Below are 24,070 nucleotides of genomic sequence, written 5' to 3' on the forward strand. Positions count from 1 at the left end.
AGGCCCACAGTAATTTTGGGGATTGATTTAATCTGACAGTTTACTCAAGACGTCTTTGTTCTTGTTGTTCCAAATGAACAAGGATCGATATATTTTCAGTGCAAGTAAAACAAGAATGACATTCTCTTTGGTGCTTTTTATGAATATGGCTCAAGAGTATCACCTTATCTAAAGGAGCCTCCTTGGGGCACCTGGGTGGCTTAGTCACTTAAGTGTCTGCCTTCGGCTGAGGTCATGACCCCAGAGTCCCAGGATGGAGCCCCACGTTGGGCTCCCTGCTCAGCAAGGAGTCAGCTTCTCCCTCTCCCTCTGCCCCCTGCTCCATTTCTCTCTCTCTCACTCACTCTCTCTCCCTCACTCTCAAATAGACAAATTTAAAAGAAAATAAAGGAGCCTACTCAATGCTAGATGGTTGAAAATTGTTTACAGATAACATGACAGGAGAAAAATTCAACAAATCCTGTGATGCAGTTGTGCATTCTGTTTTAGTTATGCTTTTAGGCATGAGCTGGCCTCTGACTAGCCCAACACTGACAGTAAAACTGACTTGTGAGTGATCACGATGGAGGCCTTGAGCAGTGTGGCTTGGGGAAACCATCACTGTCAGCCATCATTTAAAACATCCAGTCATGGAAGACAATGTCCAAACCAGACTTTACGATCATAAGACCTCGTGCACTGAAGTTTCGTGTGTCCACGGCAGTTTATATTGCAACAGAAGGCTGTAATGCCCTTGCCTCCTGGCTTTCTTGATTAAAATGAAAAGATGTTTGACTCTTAAGATTGCCTGTTTTGGGGAGAAGTTATATTTTTGGAGTAGTTTCCTACTTACATGGCCATTTGATTACAGCCTGAAAACACTCCTTGGCTTTGATTTAGTGAGTTGCTTTCTCATTTTCTTTCTTCTCTTAAAAATAAAATTAAAAGTAGTCAGACATTGAATTAGACTGAACCATGTGGAATAGCCTGCAGGTCAAAAATGATCACATGTGGCCATTTCCTGTGGTTCAACCGAATATTAAATTTAATGCTCCTGAGTAGGTGATATTTCCTGTATTATTTTAACAAAGTTTAAATTAGATGATCAAGTATTTTCTAAGAATATTCTCTATGCTCCCAGTGGGCTTCAAAACAAGTGGAAGAGACCAGTGTGAAGCTCCTTCTCTTTCAGCAAGCAAGGCCATGCCTCCTCTGTGCGTGGCTCTCCGCTGATGCTGGGGGCCACACGAGCTCATCTTCTCAGTCATTCGTCCTCTGTCAGGAGCCAAGTTTAGCACATGCTTGGAACTAATGCTGGAAGCCTAATTCTCAACATTGTCACTCACTTAATTCTGAACGTCCTTCAAAGCTCAGCTCTAATTCCTTGGAACAGAGTGTGTTAAATGTAGTCAAATTCAGCTATACAGCCCAAGGAGATGGAGCGGTATTCAGGCTGGACAGTGTCCTAAAATTCATGTTGAAGTTCTGACCCCTGGTACCCCAGAATGGGACTGTATTTGGAGATGGGGTCATTGCAGATATAATTAGTGAAGACGAGGTCACTAGGGTGGCCCCAATCCAGCATGACCAGTGTCTCTGCGAAGAAAAGGAGATGAGGACACAGACACGCACAGAGGACAACCACGTGAGGACACGGGAAGATGGTGTCTACCCGCCAGGAGATAGGCCTTGGGGGAAGCTGGCCTGCCCACGCCCGGGCCTCAGACTTCCCGCCTCCAGGACTGTGAGAACAGACATTTCTATCGTACCAGCCCGGGCCGTGGTGTTTGTTATGGCAGCCGGGCTGACCAGTGCGCTCCTCAGCGCTTCCACTGTACCTGTGTGTGTTTCTCTATCACGTTACCTCAAACAGCACATCGCTTGGGTTTGCTTGTTTCTCAACTTTATACAGATTGAAGAACGCGGTGTGCATTCTTCTGTGACTTGCTCACGTTGTCCAACGTGTTCCTCACCTTTATCCGTGTTGGTGTGTGGAGCCGTGCTTCCCGTGTGCTCACTGTGGTGACGCAGCCCATTATGTGGATGCCCCACAATTTACCCCTTGGGCTTGTGACGGACACTTAGAGGATTGTATTTGTAGATAAATACAAACACATGGGTGCACACGTGGTCTTTCCATGTGTGGAGCTACAGTGGCATTTATGGGCTTCAGGGCGTGCACATGTCCAGCTTCCTTCACGACGACAAGGTGTTTCTAAAACGATCACCTCCGTTTATCCTCCAGCGGTGGTGAATGCGAGTTCCCATTGCTCAGTGGCCTTGACAACACTTAGTACTGGCTGCCTTCTTGGTTTCTGCCAGATTCAGCTGGTGTGAGAGATGTCCCAGTGAGGTATCTTCACGTGTCCTGGGACACGTGTGCTTCGTCTCCTCTCACGTGCTTGTGCACATGTGTCTGTCTCTCACAGCCCTTAAACACGTGGTGCTCCGTGTGTTGCTTTTCTTTCTTCTCATCCATGATCCTGCCACACTCAGTGTAACACCTGGCACCCAGAAGGGATCAACAAATGTGGATCAAAGAAGTAAGAAAGTAGAGGAAAAGAGGAGAGCACTGTCCCCTAAGATCAGAACAACTCAGGGAAGGCTGCCCCCACTCCTGTTCACATTGTGCTGGAGGTTCTGGCTGGTGTAATCAGGCAGGAAAAAGAAATATGGGGCATTCAGAGGAGAAAGTAAAACCATTTTTATTTTCAGACATGACCATCCCTGTAAAAAATCTGATGGCATCTACAGAAAAAAACTATGACAGCTATTACGTGAGTTTGGTGAAGTGGGAAGACAAAAGATCAATTCACAAAAACCAACTGAATTTTTGTATATTGGCAATGAAGAACCTGAAGTTGAACAATGGCAGTTACCAGAGCATCAAATGCTAAGGGATAAATCTGACAGAAAATGGGAGCCACCTGTTCTATCCATCTCCAAGGGCCACCACAACAAATTATCACAAGTAAGGGGGTGGGGGAGCGGGGGCTTACTTGTTCTGGCTCTCCTGGTTCCAGAGGCCAGAAGTCTGAAATTAAGGTATCAGCAGGGCCACGCTCCTTCCAGAGGCTCTGGGGGAGGATCCTTCCTGCCTCTTCCAGCTTTTGCTGGCCACAGGTGTCCCGTGGGGTTTCTTGGCTTCTGGCCGTATCACGCCCATCTCTGCCTCCATCTTCACACTGCCTTCTCCTCTCTCTCTCTGTCCTCTGTGCAACTCTTATAAGGACACATGTCATTGGATTTAGGCACCTCTGGATAATGTAGGATGATCTCATCTTGAGACCTTCAAGTACCAACTGCAAAGACCTTTTTTCCAAATAAACTCACATTCTCAGGCTCTGGGGACGAGGACACAAACATAGCAGAGCAGGGGGAGGGTGAGTGGCATGATTCAACTCACTACACCTGCACACTGAAAACTACAAAATATTTCCAAGAGAAACTTAAACAGACCGAAAAAGATGGAAAGATAACCTGCTCATGAGTCGGAGGAGTCAAGATTGTTTATATGTCCATTCCTTTCAGATTGATCTCTAGATCCCATACAATCCTAATCAAAGTCCAAGCAGGCTTTTCTTGCAGAAATTGACAAACTGATTCTGAAATTCATATGGAAAGGCAAGTGACCTAGAACAGCCAAAAGAACTTTGAAAAAAGAACAAAGTTGGCAGGCTAACACTACTTGATTTCAAGAATTATTTTTTTTCTTTTTTTTAAAGATTTTATTTATTTATTTTAGAGAAAGAATGAGAGAGAGAGAGCACATGAGAAGGGGGAGGGTCAGAGGGAGAAGCAGACTCCTTGCTGGGCAGGGAGTCCAATGCGGGACTCGATCCAGGGACTCCAGGATCATGACCTGAGCCGAAGGCAGTCGCTTAACCAACTGAGCCACCCAGGTGCCCTTTTTTAAAGATTTTATTTATTCATAAGAGACAGAGAGAGAGGCAGAGGGAGAAGCAGGCTCCCCGCTGAGGAGGGAGCCCGATGCAGGACTCGATCCCAGGACCCTGGGATCATGACCTGAGCCGAAGGCAGACGCTTAACCATCTGAGCCACCCAGGCGCCCGATTTCAAGAATTATTATAAAGCTACACTAACCAAAACTGTGTGGTACTCATACAAAGCTAGACAGGTACATCAATGGAACAGGATATTCCAGAGAGAGACCCACACACACATGAACACCTGAGTTTGGACAAAGGTGAAAAGGCAATGCGGAGAAAGGACCATCTTTCAACAAATGGTGCTGTAACAATTGGATGTTCATATGCAAAATGACAATTAAAAACCCTTGGATCTGTATCTTGCATTATCTACAAAAATCAACTTTTAAATGTAAGATCTAAAACTATAAAACTTCTAAGAGAAAATATATGTGACCTTAGGTTAATCAGAGGTTTGTTGGATACAACACCAAAAGTACAGTCCATTAAAGAACAAGTTGATAATCTGGACTACATCAAGATTAAAAACTTCCGCTCTTCGAAAGACACTGTTAAGAAATGAAGACAAGCCGTAGACTAGGGGAGACTCTTTCTCAAAGCATTTATCTGATGAAAGACTATCTGAAACCTCTCAAAACTCAACAAGATAAAAGAAAAGCAGCCCAAACTTATAAAAGTGCCAAAGATTTTAATATACCACCAAAAATACAAAATTGGCAAATAAGTAAATGAAAAGATGCTAAGCAGTATTAGTCATAGAAAGGCAAATGAATATGCACAGCAAAGGAAACAACCAACAAAACTAAAAGACAACTACGGAATGGGAGAAGATTTGTAAATGACATATCTGATAAAGGGTTAGTATCCAAAATCTATTGAGGCACCTGGGTGACTCAGTCGTTAAGCGTCTGCCTTCGGCTCAGGTCATGATCCCAGGGTCCTGGGATCGAGCCCCGCATCGGGCTCCCTGCTCGGCGGAGAGCCTGCTTCTCCCTCTCCCACTCCCCCTGCTTGTGTTCCCTCTCTCACTGTGTCTCTCTCTGTCAAATAAATAAATAAAACAATTTAAAAAAATCTATAAAGAACTTACACCACTCAACGCCAAAAAAACAAATAATCCAATTTAAAAATGGGCAGAAGACAGACACATGAGAAGATGCTCAGCATCGCTTGGCATCAGGGAAATACAAAGCAAAACCACAGTGACACAGCATCTCACACCTGGCAGAACGGCGAAAACCAACACAAGAAACAGCAGTGTTGGCAGGGATGTGAAGGGGAGCCTCCCACACTGTTGGTGGGAATGCAAGCAAAGTGGTGCAGCCACTCTGGAAAACAGTGTGGAGATTCCTCAAAAAATTAAAAATAGAGTTACCCTACTACCCAGCAATTGCACCACTAAGTATTTACCCAAAGAACACAACACTAATTCAAAGAGGTACATGCACCCCGATGTTTAGAGCATCATCATCTACAATAGCCAAATTCGGAAAAGAACCCAAGTGTCCACCGACAGATATTCATGGATGAAGAAGATGCGGTGTATACGTGCAATGGGATATTACTCAGCCATTAAAAAGAATGAAATCTTGCCATTTGCAAGGATGTGAATGGAACTAGAGGGTATTATTCTAAGTGAAATAAGTCAGAGGAAGATAAATACTGTATGATTTCACTCGTGTGGAATTTTTTTTAAGATTTTATTTATTTATTTGACAGAGAGCACAAGTAGGCAGAGCGGCAGGGAGAGGGAGAAACAGGCTCTCTGCTGAGCCGGGAGCCAGACGCGGGGCTCGATCCCAGGACCTTGGATCATGACCTGACCCGAAGGCAAACGTGGAATTTAAGAAACAAAACAAACAGACAAAGGGAAAAAAGACAAACCAAGAAGCAGACTCTTCACTGCAGAGAACGCACTGCCGGTCACCAGAGGGGAGGTGAATGGGAGGGTGGGTGAAACAGGTGATGGGGATTAAGGAGTGCACCTGTCCTGATGAGCACCAGTGACATAAGGAAGTGTTGAATCACTACGTTGTACACCTGATAATACCATATCTTAACGGTACTGGAATTAAAAGAAATGCAAATGAAAACCACAAGGAGATACCACTGCACACCTTGTAAAATGCTGAAAATGCGGAAGCTGGGGCGCACCAGGTGTTGGTAGGGATATGGAGAAATGAGAACTCACACTGCGAGTGGGAATATGAAGTGGTGCACACTTTGGAAAGCAAAGTGGTGGCATCAGAAGTGTGCTATCCAGCTGTTCCATTCCTAGGCGTTTATCCACGGGGGAAAATGTGTACATCCCAACAAAGACTTGACCAGGAGTGTCTATAGCAGCTCTGTGTGGACTAGCCAAAAACTGGAAACAGCACCAAGGTCCATGAACAGGAAAATGGAAAACCACATCGTGGTGGATCCACACGTGGAATGCCACGCCGCAATAAAAAGGAGTGAACTCTCAGTGATTCATACGACAGCAGGAATGACTCAGCCTCACTGTGCCGAGTGGAAGAAGCCAGACGGAAGGAGTGCGCGCCATGTGACCCCTTGTACATAAAACTAGGGAACGCAGAAGAATGTGTCGTGACCGAGTGCAGATCTGGCTGCCCAGGGCCAGAGGAGGCCCGGGGGTGTGGGGGGGGTGCACCCGTTCACAGTGGTGACTGTGGGGTTGGGTTCGTGGGTGAAGTTCATGGTTTCATGTCAGAAGGTATCAAGTTGCACACTTTTTTTTTTTTTAAGATTTTATTAATTTATTTCAGAGAGAGAGAGAGACCGAGAGCACCAGCATGAGCAGTGTGGTGCTGGGGGGCGGGCAGAGGGAGAAGCAGGCTTCCCGCTGAGAACACCTGATGCGGGGCTCGATCCCAGGACCCTGGGATCATGACCTGAGCCGAAGGCAGACGCTTCACCGACTGAGCCACCCAGGCGCCCCCCCCCCACTTTTTAAAAGATTTTATTAAGTTGCACACTTTAAATACTGTGTGCCGATTTTTCTGTTCCAGAAAATAGACTTATGTTTGTAAAAGAGGAAACGGTGTCCTGGGAGGAGGCACGTTGGAGTGGTCACGTGGGTTTTCTCTGGGCGGGGACGTCCGGGCCATCATGTTCGAGGGGTGCTGGGGCTCTAACTGTGCTTGAATTTCTGTAAATGAGTTTGCCCACAGCGCAACCATGCTGTGTTTCTGAAGTGAAAAAGAAGTGGCTTGCTCACAGCTGGTCTCCGTCGCTTGTCGAGCTCAATCTCCAGAGAGCCTCTCTGCTTGTAGTATTTTTGCAGTGGGAGCTCTGTGTCTACAATCTAAACTATCTTTACATGAACTGAAGTGCATTTCTGATTTTAAATGTTTGTTTTCTGAGGATTTCTGAAGGACTGATTTGGGAAAACTGTGTTTTAACAGATGTCCCACATTCCCTGCTCCGTTGGTAAAAGTGAAAGACTGTTTTCCTAGACTCTGACTCCTGCATGGACTTTCTGGTCGCCGCCCATTCGGAGCACAGCCTCTCCTGCCAGATGTTTGTCTTCCTGCTTTCTCTGTTTAAAGGGTTCAGAGGAGATTTAGCTGCTTTAGCCACGTAATTATTTTTTTCAACAATTAAGAACTTTGACAACTGGCGTTCACAAGCTAATGTGGAGGCACAGAAACCGCAATTTAATTGCAGAGCTTCAGAAGCTCTAACCGAGAGGGTTTGGCCTCCTACCTCCCGCAAGGGCGCCGCTGGTGCGCCCGGAAGTCATCCCCCCGGGAATGTGACGGAGCCTCCTGGCTGCCACCCAGGGCCTGTGAGTCATGAAGAAACCCCGTGTGCAAAAGAAACCCGTGGCAAACAAGAAATGGCTCTTGAGAAGGTCTGTGTCTGCTCGGGAGAGGAGGAAGTTGAATTAAACACGGGACAGTGTTCGTTCCTCCCCCTGTGTCCCACACGTGGCCCCTTCCGGCCCTGGCCCTAGAGACACGGACTCGAGGCCGGTCCCCCTAAGGATGCAGGTGGCCCTGGGAGGCAGGACCGGCTCTTTCTGAGGAGCAGTGGGACCTCAGAGCCAACTTCCTCTGGGAAGAGGGAGGACACGTGCTCGGCGTACGGAAAGTCGGGAAATGGAGGGACGGGGATTCTGGACAAAGCAGTGCACGGAGGTGCTTCTGGCCCGCTGTTCTGAGGCCAAATCCTTTTGTCCCTGGACTGTAGGAGAGGGCTGGGGTCATTCTGTTGCCAAATTTCAAAGAGGTCCCCCCCACCCCGTCCAGTGTTTTATATCCACAAACTCAGGTGAGCAGAAACGGCCCACGTCTTGACTTTCCTTCCTCAGTGTGGACTCTAGGCCCCCGTTTACCCCAGGCTGGGCCCCCGACTGGGCCCGAGGCGCTGGAGAGGCTGGGCCCTCTGCGCCCCCTCGCAGCTGCCACAGGGGGCTCTGCAAGCCTGGAATGGGCACATGTCTCTCCTTAAAATACCGAAGTGTGTCCTGGAGGCCGGCCCCTCCCCAGCAGGCAGGGCGCTGCGGGCCAGCCAGGCCAGGGCATGTCCCCTCCCCGAGGAGCCCAGGCGGACGGGGGTGTGTGCTGTGGATCGGGGCTCCTGGCAGGCGGGGCCTGTCTGCTCGAGGGGGATCCTCCCTTGACCCTGAGCCGAGCTGGCGGAGGAGGTGGCTCTTGGCACTCTTGGGAGAGGGAGGAGGAGGGGCAGGAGCTAGGGCCCGCCTTACTGAGGCTGTTCCGGGCTTGGAGCACGGACAGCATGACCGGAGGACATGGAGCACCAGGGTGTGGCCCTTCCCAGCTCCCAGGGCCAGGCTGGTCTGGAGGAGCCCCTCCCCGCCGTCCCCCAGAGCCAGGCCCCGTGGTCCAGCCCTCCTCAGCCACCACAGCTCGGCCGCCTCCCCCCTCCCCTCCCAGGGGCTGCTTATTTTAAAGTCAGGTATATGGAGATAATGGGTCAAATGCTCAACCGTCCATGTTCCGAGTTTTGCAAACACGCAGTCACGTAACTGCCACCACGAGGGAGACACAGCTTCCGGCCAGTGCAGAAGGTCCCCTGCTGTCCCCGCACAGCCCACCGCCGTGTCCTCTGGTTCTGTCTTCGCAGCCCTCACACAGCCGCAGGCTCTGGGCCCCACTGGATGCGCCCGCGCTATCGTGTGTGTCCACGGCGGCTCCCATCTGCGGCTCAGGAGCTCCTGCCACGTGGACTGGCCACGGCCTGTGGGTCCATTCTCCCAAGACCACTCGGGTTAGCACTGGTTTTGGCAATTGTGAATAGGACCCGATGCCCTACCCAAGCCCCAGCAGGCTCTCCCGGGAGCTCAGCCTTGATTTCCGTTGGTGAAAAGCCGAGGCCCTGGCTCCTCGTCCACACCCACCATCCGTTTCTGCTCGGGCTCCTGGGCTGCGTAGTCTGTGCTCCATCCCCTGGTCCCCAGCCCCACACACCTCAGCTTTTCTAAAGAAAGTCTCATCACATCCTCTGCCGCCCCTTCCAAGTCCCAGGGTCTCTCGGGGGCCCAAGACCCCCACATCTCCGAGCCCCTCCTGCTCTGTCTCCACCCTTCTTCAGTGACATCTGTTCCCCCCCACCCGGCTCTACACAGCCTGCCAGGCTCCAGGCCGGTTCTCCTAGGACAGCACTCATGTCCGCGGTGGGGACTGGGGGTCTGCATGTTGGTGCTCCCACCAGACTGCGGGTTCGTGGAAGGCAAAGCAGCTTCTGATCAAAACCTGACTCCCAGACCAGTAGGCACCTGGCCCTGCAGTGGCGTCCAAGGGGGACATGGACAGAGAAGTCTGTGCCACAGAAAGGGGCCGGTGTACCGAAGGGGCAGAGGGAAACCCCACGCACGAGCCAGAACACTGCAGGGGCAGGAGGGAGGGGGCAGAAAGGTGTTGGTCTTTCTTAGGTTGGCGCCTGGGCCCAGCCCCGGAGTGCGTGCTCTTGCTGCTGGCCCCCCGTCCCTGAGCCCACAGGCTGGCCTCCATGCCCCATCCACCCTGGAGGCAGCATGGACCCCTGTCCTCTCTCCTTGGTGCTCCACCTCTCCTGATCCCTCCTGCCCGGAGGGGCTCACCCCGCTGCACCCACGCCCTCCAGCCCCCATGATACCACCTGAGTGAGCTCGGTCCTGGAGGCTGTCCTGCCCAGTCCACACACTGTTTAGTGCGGACAGAAGTTCAGTTTGGGAAGATGGAAAAGTCCTGGAGATGGATGGTGTGGATGGCTGCACTCAGTGCTGCTGAGCTGCGCACTTACAAATGGCCCAAATGGTAAATTTTAGGGGCGTCTGGGTGGCTTAGTCGGTTGAGTGTGCTGACTCTTGGTTTCGGCTCAGGTCATGATCTCAGGGTTGTGGGATCGAGCCCCACACTGGGCTCCGTGCTGGGCACAGAGTCTGCTTGAGATTCTCTTTCCCTCTGCCCCTTCCCTGCCTCAAATAATTTTTTTCATTTTTTACATTTAAATTCAATTAATTAACATATACTGTATTGTTAGTTTCAGGGGTAGAATTTAGTGACTCATCAGTTGCATATAACATCCAGTGCTCATTACATCAAATGTCCTCCTTGATGTCCATCACCCAGTTACCCCATCCCCCCTCCTCCCATCCCTCCAGCAACCCTCAGTTTTTTTCCTATGCTTAAGTCTCTTATGGTTTGTCTCCCTCTCTGTTTTCGTCTTATTTTTCCTTCCCTTCCCGTATGTTCATCTGTTTTGTTTTTTAAATTCCACATATAAGCGAGATCATATATTTGTCTTTCTCTGACTGACTCATTTCACTTAGCATAATACCCTCCAGTTCCATCCATGTCGTTGCAGGTGGCAAGACTTTAATTTTTGATGGCTGCGTAATATTCCATTGTGTATATAGACCCCATCTTCTTTATCCATTTAACTAAATAGATCTTTAAGAACCAAAGGCACAGGAGCAGCAGGTAAGTGAAGAGCCCACAGAGTGGCAGCACCGTGGCCCCCATGTGGCCGTCACGTGTGTCCAGCATGTTGGGTGCTCACTCTGTGCATGTCGAATGGAGGTTAAGGGCATACAGTGGGTCTTCATGGTTTTCTCCTGCTGCCCGTGGCTCACAAGCACGTCCAGGAGTGTAAGGAGGCCGTGCATCTCACCGGGAACGTCCCCGTCTGCAGGACCTCACTTGTGAGCAGCGCAGCCTGTCAGAGGCAGAAGGAGAGCCCACGGGGCACCACGTACCATCAGCTCCTCCGTCTTCATGAACTGCAGCCCTGGACAGGTCGCTGCACCTCTCCACGCCTCCGCATCCTTGCTCAGGTGAGAGCCAAGACCTGTGCTTCCTCGGGTGTGGAGACAGCCCGGCCTCGGGCTGTCAGCGCGCCTCGTGGAGGCTGCCTGGTCTTCCGAGGCACCCGAGGCCAGGTGGGCCCATTCACCTGCCCCTCTGCAGGGGGTGGAGGTGCGGGAGAGCTCAGTGGCGCGCCAGAGGCCGTCCTGTGCAGGGGCGCAGGCCCGCACGGGACCCCAAGTCCCCGGAGCTGGAGCCAGCCGGTGGGCTGCTCTCCGGCCGTGTGTCTTCTGCATCAGAGAGGTCAGCAAATTCAGTAAAGAGCTGGAAAGTCAGTATTTCGGGCTTTGCAGGCCACATATGGTTTCCGTTACATATCATGTGTTCCTGTTTTTGTTTCTTACCGGGTCTTAAAGATGTAAAACCCGCTTGTGTCTGGTGAGCTGTACAAAAGGAAGCTGTGGGCAGGCCGTAGTTTGCCCCCCACACGTGCTGGTGCCCCGGGCGCCTGAGGAATGGCCTCGCTTCTTGTCCGCAAGGAAAGTCTGGCGTGCGCGTGGCAATGTGTCTCCCGGGACTGTGTCTGGTGCCTGATCTAGAAGCCTGGCGGGGCAGGCCCTGGGCGCGGTGCTGTCCTGCCCTGTGTGCATGGAGGGTTCACACCCCTTGCTGCTCCTCCCGGCTCGTCCCGGCCCCCCCAGGCAGGTGCCAGCAGGCAGTCTGCCGTCCCGGGCGTCAGAGAGAGAGAGAGGGTGTGGGGCCCCCTACTGAGGCGGCAGGTCTCTTTCCGGTCGGCACGTCTCAGAAGCCACCCCACAAAAGGACTGGGGCATGTCTGGCAAAGTAGACACTGGCCGGCCAGAACCCCTCTCTGAAGGGTTGGGAAGGGTGGGAGTGGGCTCCGAAGACATGGGGGACCCAGGCTGGGGGGCCGCGGGGACGTGCCCTGGCGCTCGCGCTGGGGGCAAGGAGTGTTCGTTAGCACCTGCGCCGCAGCCCAGAGATGCACGGTGCCAGGCCCCGGTGGACACAGAACATTCAGAGAAGATGAGAGTGCACAGAGCAGGGCATCTGCAGGTGGGGAGGGCATCCCGGGAGGAGGGGGCGGCAGATGCCGGGGCCCAGGGGAGGGGCCCACACCTGGAGATGCTGGGGCTGGTCCCTAGGAGAGAGACTTCAGTGGAGGACGTGGGATGTGCTCTTGGGAGGGCAGGTGAGGCCCTATTGGAGGGGGTCTTACAGGTCATGCACAGGGCGCTGCGTTTTGACCTATGGGCAGTGGGGAGCCGTAATCCACACCACGCATCCGGTGGGACCTGATCGCGAGCTAGAGCGCAGGAACCACAACTGGAGCTTATCCAGGTCCCTTGGGGATTTGTGGAGGGAAGGAAGGAAGAAACGCAGACGGAACAGATCGCAGGAGACGGGGCCGTGGAACAGAGGGCGGCCTGGGCAGGGGGGCCCGGCCCCCAAACAGTCATCAGTCGGACATGGGGGCGGGTGATGGGTTGCGGGCCTGGGGCAGCTTCAAAAGCACCAGATGCTTGGATTTATTTATGCTTTTCGTTTTTCAACTTGGAATTTTCACTTACTTTGTATTTGTTTTAAAGTCCTCTCAAAGTAGTACACACCAGGCTAAAGGGTCAACCTTGGAAAAGATGGAGAGTGAAAGCCACGGCCTCTGCTCCGTGTGCCCCCCCCCAGGCCCACCGAGGCAGCCCCTTGGAACTTGTTCTGGAGAGTTCTTCCCAGGGCGGTCTCACAGTGCTATGTAACGTGCTCACTCTCTAATGTCCCTTTAGGGCCAGCTGTGGCCACGGCTGGTGTTGGCTCCCCGTGTGGGCGGAGCCCCCGTCCGGGTGGCTTCACACCGCCTCCGGTCCCCCAGTGTGGTTCTAAGTCACATGCTTAACAGTAGGGGCGAGGGAGTCCCCTGTAAAACGAGGCTCCACCGTTTGTCCTCCAGACTCAGGGAGACCGAGGGTGCCCCTGCCGAGCCTGGGCGTGGGGGATGTTCCGAAGCCGTTCATCTTCCCAGCGCTGTGTCCCCTGTGTACGCGCGCGTACAGCCCCTACTTTCCACTGTCCGCCTGACACGTACTCTGCGCAGCTGGGACTTGGCGTGGAGCTCTCCCTTCGGACTCCGGGCTCGGTTACCACGTTTCCTCCACAGAGACGCGTATGCAACTATGCGCTCACACGAACCCCCAGCGGCACGGGGGAAAGGACAGCTTTAGGTTGCCGGTCCGGCGGGAGACCCCAAGGTGGCGCCGGCAGGGCGGCTGTCCAGCATGTGTGTCCCGCTCAGCGTCCAGGGCCCCGAGGGGGGCCAGGGGGCCTCTCCCCTTCCCCCTCACGTCCCCGGCATAGCGCGCCCTGAGTAAAAGTTTGCTCAACAGGTGGATTGTGACGGTGGCACCTGCTCTTGTCCGTTGTGCTTTAAAATGTAGGTATTATTACTCCTCAGGTGTGGCAGGCAGCCATCAGATCAGAAGGTAGCTCGCTACCCACGGTCCCTGAGGGGTGGACTTGCCGTGGGGGGCCACGCGGGAAACACTGGGGTCAGCCAGCGAGTACTGTGATTTCCACGGAAGGAACAGGCGAGGCAGACTGTAGCGGGTTTGGGATTAGCGGGTGAATGACCTCAGCGGGCTCTGGGCAGGGGGCCACCAGAGATGTCTGGCACCTGGTGCTGGGCGACCAGGGCAGGCGCAGTGATCGGGTGGCAAGAGCTGACAGAGGCCGCGGTGTGGCTCCGCGTGGGTTGTTTGAATGTGGAGGCAGCCCCCAGGTGAGTCCCTCACCATCTCCAGGCGTGGCCCGTCCCTCCAGGGTCTGCAGGGCCCTAGACGCCAGAGCGTCGAAGGCAGCAAATGAGAGATGGAGTTAATACACTTGGGTTCTCAGTGCCTAGTTCAGGCACCCGCTCCTCAAGGCTGCAGCTCTGGTCTTCGCAGTCACCCCAGGAGACCTGGTTCCTCCCTGTCTGTGCTCCCCTGTGCGTCATCGTCACCTGGGAGCGTGCCCGGGGACAGGCGGGGCACTCACTACCCAGGAGACGGCTGGCGGGCGGTGCCCCCTCCCGTGGTGACGTCACCGTGGGCGATGGGCACTTGCCACAGGCTCCTGCCTCTGTTCTAGCTCATCTCTCTGAGGGGAAGGGGAAGGCAAGGGGACATCCTGGGAGGTCTGAGGAGGCACCAGAGATAGTCCACACCACAGAGCACAGCCAACTTGCTCAAATGTGCGAAGAGCATGGGGAGGCCACGACTCTGGTACCCAGTTACAACTTTAGTTTATTCTTGCCAAGCTGCCCAATCTGCCAAATTGTGCAGCAGCCTTAGAGCTGAAATCAGGTGTTTGCTCAGGAGTATAGCAGAGGGTTCCTTTCCAAAAACATTCCCGCACCCGCACTGACTACCCTTCACTCCTCGCGCTGGAGCCCAGGGACATCACCCTGGGTAAGTGTGGCATCAGCCACGCAGCCCGCAGCAGGATTTAGGGGACCACAGAGAGAAGGGCTCAAGCAGTTACACTGAAGTAGCAGCATCTTCAGACTTAGGAGGATTTGGCTACCCCTCATCATCCCAATGACAGAGGGCGGGGGAGGGGGACCAGCGAAGCTGCCAGCCCTCCTGCTGGTTCCTGCGCTGTTTGCAGAGCTGAGCGTGTTGTTCACACGGGACACACAGGAGCCCTCACTGCGTTCCGTACAGTGCTCGAAACGTCATGCACTTCCATGCGCATGTCTGCAGCACCGCGAGGCAAAACCCTGTGTCCCCTGCACCCCATGCCCCAGTCAAGGGACCTTCAAAGGTAATCTGATGCACGTAGTCTTCCCCTTTGGTACAGACTTGAGGACAACCCGTGTCAGATAAAACTCAGGTATGAATTGGACATAACACCAGTCAGCTCTAGTTCTAGCCCATCTGATGCCCTCAACAACCCCGGCCGGCCGGGGTGCTCCTTGCTTCGCAGATTACGGAGCACAGCCCACCAGCTTTAGGCTGCTTTGTTAACTGCAGGGCATGAACCAAGCTGGTGATTTCTTTGGAGGAGGTCAAGATGATTCCCTGGTCTTCATTATTTGGCTCTGGTTTGAAGCTCGTGGCCAACTCCGGGAGCACAGACGTGGCCCCGAGAGATGGTCTCGTGGTGCCCGGGCTCCCGGCTCTTCAGCGCAGAGTGCTGGGGGTCCATCCTCACGGAGCAGGGTGTCCCTGTGATGTCAGCTTCAGCAGACCTCCTGGGCCTCCAGGCCGCTCCAGCCTCTGCTATTCCTTCAGTGGTCCCTCCTCCTGCGGGACATGGTGGCAGTCTTGGGCAGGGTGGCCACACCAGTAAGAGGGCTCGAGAGAAGACTGTGCTGTTCAGTGTTGCTGTTTGGACTCTGCCTTTGAAAATCAGTTTCATCTGCCACAAATTCTCAGTGGTTCTGCATCGTGGTCGGTGGTAATCTCCCCTGCCGAGACGTGAGTGCTCGTCCCGAGCCCCCCACTAGTGGAGGGAAAGTGAAGGGTCCTCCCTCCTTCCATCTACCTGGCGCTCACCGTGAGCCTGCAGTGGGCTTGGCGTTGTGGAGGCCCTTATGCTACCAGTAGCTACCACCGAGTGGCAGGCACCTCACCAAGCACGCCACGGACGCTGCAGCCAGTCCTCCTGACAAGGCCCAGGAGGCTGTGGCGTGGCAGAGTGGAAGGGACTGTGCTCTTCTAATCCCAGCGCTGCCCCTTTCTGGTGTGTGCCGTGGGCGTGTTACCCAGCATCTTGGCCCCTTCCCAGCTTCCCTGCACAATTACCATCTAACGCAGTCGTTGTGAGGATTCCATGGAGCACCCAGTGTGGTATGCTCTTGCTGAATGACCAATCGAGCATCCCCATGCTACCATCACCTCTGTCCTCCACCTGGCGTCCTGTGCAGGTGACCCTTGATACCTGCTTCAGAACACATTCCACAGATGTCACTGGCCTGGGGCATGGTGGGTCCTGAGTGCACAGCGCTGGGACATGGAGGGAAAATGCATCAATCAGATATGCCTCAGTGATGGAGAACCAATATGTGGATGTGCAAGCTCTTTGGGGACCACAGGTCTCACCAGTTGGCCAATAAATAAAATAAAATCTTATTAAAAAACGGAAACAAAGTGCTGAAAACCAGTGATGAAGAGAAAATCTTAAAAGTGACCACAGGGGGAGAAGATGTTCCATACAGAACAAAAATAAGGATGACATCCGATTTCTCATTGGAAACAATCTAAGCAAGAAGATAGTGGAGCAAAATTTTAGAAGTATGCATTTAAAAAAATAAAAGTCAATCTAGAATTCTATATCCACTGAAAATATCTTTCAAAAGTGAAGGCAAAATAAAAACCTTTTCAGACATACAGAAGTTGAAAGAATTCCTCACTGCAGACCCACACTTGGAGAGATGTTAAAGTCCCGTCAAGCAGAAGGAAGATCTGGATCCACGCAGAGAGATGAAGAGCACCGGAAATGAAGCCAACACAGAACTTCCAAAGATTTTTCTTGTATTACTTAAATCTCTCTAAAAGATAATCAGTTTTAGGGCGCCTGGGTGGCTCAGTCGTTAAGCGTCTGCCTTCGGCTCAGGTCATGATCCCAGGGTCCTGGGATCGAGTCCCGCATCGGGCTCCCTGTTTGGCAGGAGGCCTGCTTCTCCCTCTCCCACTCCCCCTGCTTGTGTTCCTGCTCTGGCTGTGTCTCTCTCTGTCAAATAAATAAATAGAATCTTTAAAAAAATAAATAAAAAAAATAAAAGATAATCAGTTTTAAAACAACAATATATCGTGGGATTTACAATATGTAAAAGTGAAATGCAGGACAAGAAGAGCACAAAGGCCAGGAGGGACAGGATGGGAGGGCGCTGTATGTGAAGGGCTGCAACATCCTTGGAGGCAGACGGGGATAAGTTAAAGATAAATATGATCAGCCCTAAAGCAACCACTAAAATGGCAAAGACAGAGTTACAGAGAATAAGCCAGCAATGGAGATAAAACAAGATCACCGAAAAATACTCAATCCTAAAGAAGGTAGAAAAAGAGGAAAAAAGGAACAAAAACCAGATTGGGCAAATGGAAACAAATAGCAAGATGATAAAACTCGAATCTAGCTACGTCAGTAACTCAAATCTAGCCATGTCAGTAATCACATGCAATGAAAATGATCTAAATCCTCCAATTAAAAAGGTGATTATCAGAATGGATTAAAAAATCAAGACCCAACTATATGCTGCCTGTGATAAATACACTTTAAAAAGGAAGACACACACAAACAGGTTAAAAGTAAAAAATGGGAAGAAATAAGTCATGCTAACATGAATCAAAAGAAGCTACAGGGGCTTTATCAACATCACAAAAAGCAGATCTCAGACCAAATAACATTATCAGAGGTAAAGAAGGTCACCTCGTTTTTTAAAAAAAGATTTTATTTATTTTGAGAGAAAGAGAAAGTGGAGGGAGGGGCAGAGGCAGGGGGAGAGAGAATCTCAAGCAGACTCCACACCGAGTGCAGACCCCAACTCAGGGCTCGATCTCACCACCCTGAGATCATGACCTGAGCTGAAATCAAAAGTGGGACGCTCACCCGACTGAGCCACTCAGGCACCCCGAAGGTCACTTCATTTTGATGAAGGAATCAACTAATCGAGAGAACATAGGGGCCCTAAATGTTTGTGCATCTAATAAGGAGGCTTCAAAATATATAAAGCAAAAACTGATAGAAGGCCCAGGAGAAATAGACAAATCCATAATTTTCAATACCATTCTCGCAATCGCTGGCAGAACAAGTAGGCAGGAATTCAGCATATACACAGTAGACTCAGACGACGGCACTGGCCAGACAACGCTTCACCACTCTGCCCGGCAACCGCAGAGTGCACAGCTCGCCAAGACAGACCATGGAGCAAGTCTCGCTATTTAGAGGGATTGAAATCACACCAAGTACTTCTCTGACCACAATACAGTTCAATTAGAATTCAATGACAGAGATCTCTGGGACGCCTCCAAGTATTTGAGAGCACAGAGCAAGGAAGAAACCAAATGGAAACCACTAGCTGTTCTGAACGGGATGGAAATGAAAACACAATGTTCACTCTTGAACACATCCCACTTGGCCATGGGATGGTGTTACATCAATGTGGTGGTGTAGTTTCTCCCCTAACATTATATTTACTGTAATTGCACTGATATTTATAAGTAACATTTGTTTGTAAATTTTGCTCTTTTGATATTGTCTTCTCAGGATTGTGTCTCAACATCCTACTTGTTTCATAAAAGGCACTTCAAAGTCCTCCATGTTCTGTGCTCTGGAACAAGTTGAAGATTTGATAGAATTCTTCTTGGGAACAACGGGGCCAGGTGATTTTGAGTGGGATAGTCTCTCAATAACTTTATTTTGTTGGTACAGAAACTATTCTGCTCAAGCTTTCTCTCTCCAGTGGGGTCAATTATGTTAAGCTATTGTTTCTTAGGAAATTATCCACGTCATCTGGATTTTACATTTAATTAAAAGTAGTCTTCTATTTTAAAAAATATTCATTTGATTCAATGGTTATTTGTCCCTTCTCATTTCTTATTTCATATATTTTTATTTTTTCTAGATTAATTTATTCAGTGCTTTGTTTATTTTGGTGTTATTTTAATAAATCAATATTTTATTTTGTTAATTATAGTATTGTTTTTCTATTCTCTAGCATTTCTTTTTTTTTTTAAAGTTTTATTTATTTATTTGACAGAGGGAGAGGGAGCACAAGCAGGGGAAGCAGCAGAGGGAGAGAGAGAATCTCAAGCAGACTCCCTGCTGAGCAAGGACCCCGACAAGGGCCTTGATCCCAGGACCCAGAGATCATGACCTGAGCCGGGGGCAGACGGGCAGATGCTTAGTGACTGAGCCATCCAGGTGCCCCTCAAACTCAACTCTAAGAAAACAAACAATCGAAATAGGCAAAGTATTTGTACAGACTCTTCACCAAACAGCACATGAAAGGATTCTCAGCGTCGCTGGTCACAACAAGATCCCACGCACACCATTAGAAAGACAAGGCCACACCGAGTGTTGGCAAGGACGCGGAGGAAGTGGGGCTCTCATACATGGTCACAGGGAACGTAAAATTGTACAAACACTTCAGAAAACAGTTTGGCTGTTTCTTAAAAGGTTAAACATATGATCTACTCATTCCACTCCTGGGTCTCAATACCCAAGAGGAAAGGAAATATATATGCCTACAAAGACGTGCCCACAAACGTTCATAGTAGCTTTATTTATAATAGACAAAAACTGGAAACCATCCACACATCCAGACGAATGCATAAACAAACGGCTGCACACACAACCTATAAATGCGTCTGAAAATTGCTGTGTGAAAGAAGGCAGAGAAAAAGCGAGCACGAATCCATTTATATAGAATCCTAGAAACTGTGGCGTAGCAAGCAGTTAGAGAAGGGAGGGCAGAGATTGCTGGGGAGGCCCTGGAGGCACTGAGGGGGGAAGGGAGGTGATGGTAAAGGGGCGCAGGATAGATGGGCTCGCCCCCCTGGTTGCGGTGATGGCTTCCCCTCATCCAGTAAGCTTCAAAACCTATCAAATTGTATAATTTTCCCATGTCAATTATACTCAATAAAGCTGTTTTAAAAATTTAAAGGATGTTTTGAAGAGCTGGGTTTATCGCACTCCTCCGAGCCTCTGCTTTATCAGCCAAGAAAGCATCCACCTCCCTCTGTTGTTCACTTGGGTGTTTGTGTCTGTTGGGTGCCCGTTGGGGGCCTGACAGGGGGCGTCCGACAGTGAGCAAGACAGGGGTCCTGCTCAGTGAATTGAAGGCCCTGCTGGACGGACCGGTGGGTTTGGGTCATTAGTATCTCAGTTATGTTAAAGGAACGGGGACGTGTTACGCTGAAGTTCAGTGGTGGACAAACTCGGGTAGTTTTGAGAGCTGGCCCCATGGTCCCCGCTGAGTGGGAGGGGTCTGCTCCAGGGCACCTGCTGGTCTCACTCCCAGTTCACTCCGCGACCAGAGAAGCCAGTTGTGTTTTAAATGAGATCCAGGGCTGGAGAAATAAGCAAGCCTGCTCTCTTGTGAGCTTCTCCATGTGAGTTGCTGTCGCATTACAAAATAATTTTACTGCATCACGTATTCCTTATCATAAAAACAGAAATTCAAATGACTCACTCATTTTTGGAATCTGTTAAATTTTTTGTTGTTGTATTTGTGGTTCTGTTCTCTATACAAAGCCTAAAATACTCAGAAAATACGTCATTTTATATTTATTTATCACAAAATGGATCATTTTACAAATGTAAAAAAGTCCACAATTTGTAGCATTTAATATTTCTTGTATAGCACAGAACTGTAAGTTTTCTTGGAAGCCAAAGAACAACCAAAGTAATATTAAAAACTGAAAAGAAAGAGAGAGATATTTAACATCTTGCAAGACCCAGGTGGGTGAAGGATACAGACGAGCTCACTGGCCTGCTCTTCATCCACTTTGTTCTCTCTTGCCTGTGGGAGCCACCATCCCAGAAAACCCTCATTTCCATGGCCCCAACACTTTGTGGACTGGTGGGAGTGGACGTGGCCTTTCCTGGCGTCCCCACTCGTGCAGCTCCCCGGGCCCCTGGTCAGCCGTGCTGCGCTCTGTGATGACCCTGGGGGTGCGCAGGCCTCCCCGCGGGTCCCACCCTCCTCATCTCTGGCCTGGACCCTGCAGTGGCCCCCACGTGGGCTCCTCATGCTCACACAGCCCCACTAATAGCCAGCGCTTTAGCTCATACCATTCCCTTGTTCAAAATCCCCACTTGGTGGCGGGGGTCCACATACTGCGAATAAATCCAAGGCCTGGCCCCCCTGCCTCTCCAGCGCCGCGTCCCCACTCTGAGCCCAGCTGTGTCTCAGCCTCAGCGCCTGGCCGCTCCTCAGACGTCCTTTGTGCTTTGTGTCATGAGACCAGTGCTTGGCCATCATTCGGTCCTGCCTCTGAGGACAGCTTCTCCGAGATGCCTTCCCGGGCCACCCCAGGTCAACAGCCGCCTGCCCCCTGGGCGCTCCGCTGCTGCGCCCACCGCGCTCCATGTCCCTTCATCTTTCTGCAGTGTGTCTGTCAGGGCCGCGAGGCGGCCCACGGGAAGATTACTCTAGTGGGTCAAATAAGACGCCTCAACACACACCGGGCGGGCTACCGGGGGCGATAGGGAGGCAGGCATATCTATTTATCAACTAAACTGGCAACTTGAAGACGGTTTTGGAAATCGGGGAGAGTCGTATCATTTCTCGGTTGGCTCGCAATGTTGGGACGTGTTTGTGCCGTGCTATGGTGACCCATGGTGACATGTGCGGGACTGCGGCGACACGCAAGGGTGGAAGAACCGGTCGCTGCCCGGGGCGGAGGGGGTGTGGGGAGTCGAGCCCCATCTGCCGAGGGCCTACTGCGTGCTGCGTGTGGCTGTATGCCCTGTGGTGACGGTCACTCTCACTCCGTTCTCTGTGGGACCCGGGTCCCTTTTCCACAAGCGGGAATCTCAGATGCAGGACTCTCCCGCCATCAGAGCCAAGGTGACGGCAGCGTCCGCAGGACCTCACCGCGCCTTGCGACGGAAATGTGTCCCAGAGCTGACGGGGGCCGAGGTTGACAGGATGAGCGGGTGATGGGCCGATGGGCTGAGACAGGGAGGGGCTGTGGCCGTGGACAATCCAGGGCGGAGATCTTGACTTTTTCTAGAACGATCACGACGGGCGGGTCTGAGATTTCATTCCCCTCAAAATTATTTGGGTAATCCTTCTATTTGGCCATTCTTTCAGCAAGGATCTGCATTTGATTGTAATGAAAGCTCAGGAGCAGTGATTTTTAAAAAACTAAGGGTTCTGTTTTCCTACTGAGATGTCCAGAGGTGGGGAGCCAGCCCAGGCAGCTGGGTGCCCTTGAAGCCCTGCCCTCTTCTCCGGCCATGCTGGGGCTGCCCTTGCCACACAGGGTCACAAGGTGCTGCCCTGTGCGGGCACCAGCCCCAGGCCGGCAGGAGGAAGGCGAAGGGCAGGGGTCAAGACTTGTCCCAGAGGCATCTGCCCACTTTGAAGCCACTTTCCCAGAGGCCCCACCCAGCCACTCCTACTTCTGCTTCTGTTGCATGTCTGGTCACCCCTAACTGCAAGGGAAGCAGGAAACGAATGTAGTATTTTTAGTTGCCCACACATTGCTGGCAGGGCTCGGGGTTCTTTGGGGAGGAAAGGTGAAAAATGGGTGCTGGGCTGGCGACCATGGGTGCCAGCCACACCCAAGGAGGCCCTGGCCCATGGAGGACAGGAGGCCGAGACAATGCTGTGAAGCATGCCCACGCCTGCCCTCGGGAGGTCGTTCCTAAGGAAGCGTTCACGCTGCCTCCGCAGGACATGCAGAAGCTCCTCTGGGAGCTCCGCGCCAGGGCCACCGACACACGGGCCATGCTCTGTGCCACCAGAGTGCCCAAGAGCCACTTGGAAAAGGCAGCAAGCACTCCTCCAAGCTGGAGAAGTTGCAGCTAGTTGCCCGGGAACTTGACGCAGCCCGGCAGCTGGGCCAGCCGATGAAGACGCTCTGGCGGTAACACTCGAACGTGGTGCGGTTTCTCCATGAGCATCAGAGGCTCAAGGTGAACAGCAGAGACTCGTGGGGGGCGGCGTGTCCCCCCAGGGCCCCACCACGGACACTATTTCCATCGGGCGTTATTTTCAAGAGCTCATCAAAGCAACAGACACCGCTGCCTGTCACCCTCAAGACTGACCCGCTGCAGGCCAGCTCCTGGCAGGGGAGTCGTGGCGCCCAGGGCCACCGTCCCAGCAAGTGCTTGAGGATACTTCGTGCAAGGCAGGTCAGGCATGGTGCCAAAACTGGAGGAAGAGACAAAGCTTCCCGGGAGCCCATCTTACCCCTTTTTTGCCCGTTCCACCCGCGCAGGGAATCAACCGTACGACACAGTACTTTGGCCTCAAAATGCCAGCAACTTTTATCATTTTGGCTGCAACTTGAAAGTTGCTAGACTTTACTTCTTAAAAAGAAAAAAAAAAGATTCTTTCTACATTGTGGTTTCTCTCTTGATTTGGGGGTCTTACATTGCCAACTGACCATCTGAAACTTCTCCTTTTCTTTCTTTTTCTTGAGCAGGAATCTGCTGTAACAGCCCGTTGTCTGAAGCTCCCGTCGGAGGTTCTGAATCGTGGGGGCCGCCGGCTTGGCGGTGGGGTGAGTGCTGCACGAGGGAGTTCTTGGCCCTGCTGAACAGAACGGCTCTGTGCTCTGATGACTTCCATGGCTCAGTTGGGCCTCAGATACTAGAAATCACAATAGCAGTGTTTCTCCAGAAGTGAAGCCTTTGGCTGGCTCTCGCCTGTGGCCTTTCGACGTCTATCCTAATAACCACAATTTGTCGAATGCTTAGTATAACTACGAGGCACTCCTTCTGCTAGGGAGTTAATTTCTTTCTCAAAGTCACTGAAAGAGATGAGATTTATTATCTCCACTTTATAGGAGGAACCTCAGGGTCCAAGAATTGAGATAACTAGCCCAAGAGGACACAGTCCTTGGAGGGATGGGATGTAATGCGAATCCCAGTCCATCGGGTGGAGGCCTGGCTGGTTCCAGCCCACCCCAGAGTCCTCGAAGGCAGTACTGGTCTAGAAATGTCTCCCTAAAGGATACTGCTGCCGTTCTTCAGGAGGGAGGGGGCTCGTCTTAATGCCAGCCCACCTGTGTTTAAACATTTGCCATAAAAGTCAGTAAGTGCTTACGGAACCCTCAGTAGCCCCTATTATGCACAAGCATTGCATTCAATGCTCCGCGTAATGACATAACCCACCTCGGAAGGTTAGCAGCAGAGTCCACATGGCACAGCTGAAGAAAC

The 24,070-nt window shown here is 51.6% G+C and overlaps 1 long non-coding RNA gene across 1 annotated transcript; it reads left to right on the forward strand.

The window, feature by feature from the left end:
* The first annotated feature begins 10,115 nt into the window (after positions 1 to 10,115).
* Positions 10,116 to 19,812, forward strand: LOC118549378 (uncharacterized). Its single transcript, XR_013443981.1, has 4 exons — positions 10,116 to 10,192; positions 11,070 to 11,211; positions 18,443 to 18,558; positions 18,936 to 19,812. It is a non-coding gene; the product is annotated as an uncharacterized LOC118549378 (long non-coding RNA).
* Positions 19,813 to 24,070: the final 4,258 nt, after the last annotated feature.

Source organism: Halichoerus grypus, chromosome 14 (assembly GCF_964656455.1).
Source record: "Halichoerus grypus chromosome 14, mHalGry1.hap1.1, whole genome shotgun sequence".
NCBI classification, from domain to species: domain Eukaryota; kingdom Metazoa; phylum Chordata; class Mammalia; order Carnivora; family Phocidae; genus Halichoerus; species Halichoerus grypus.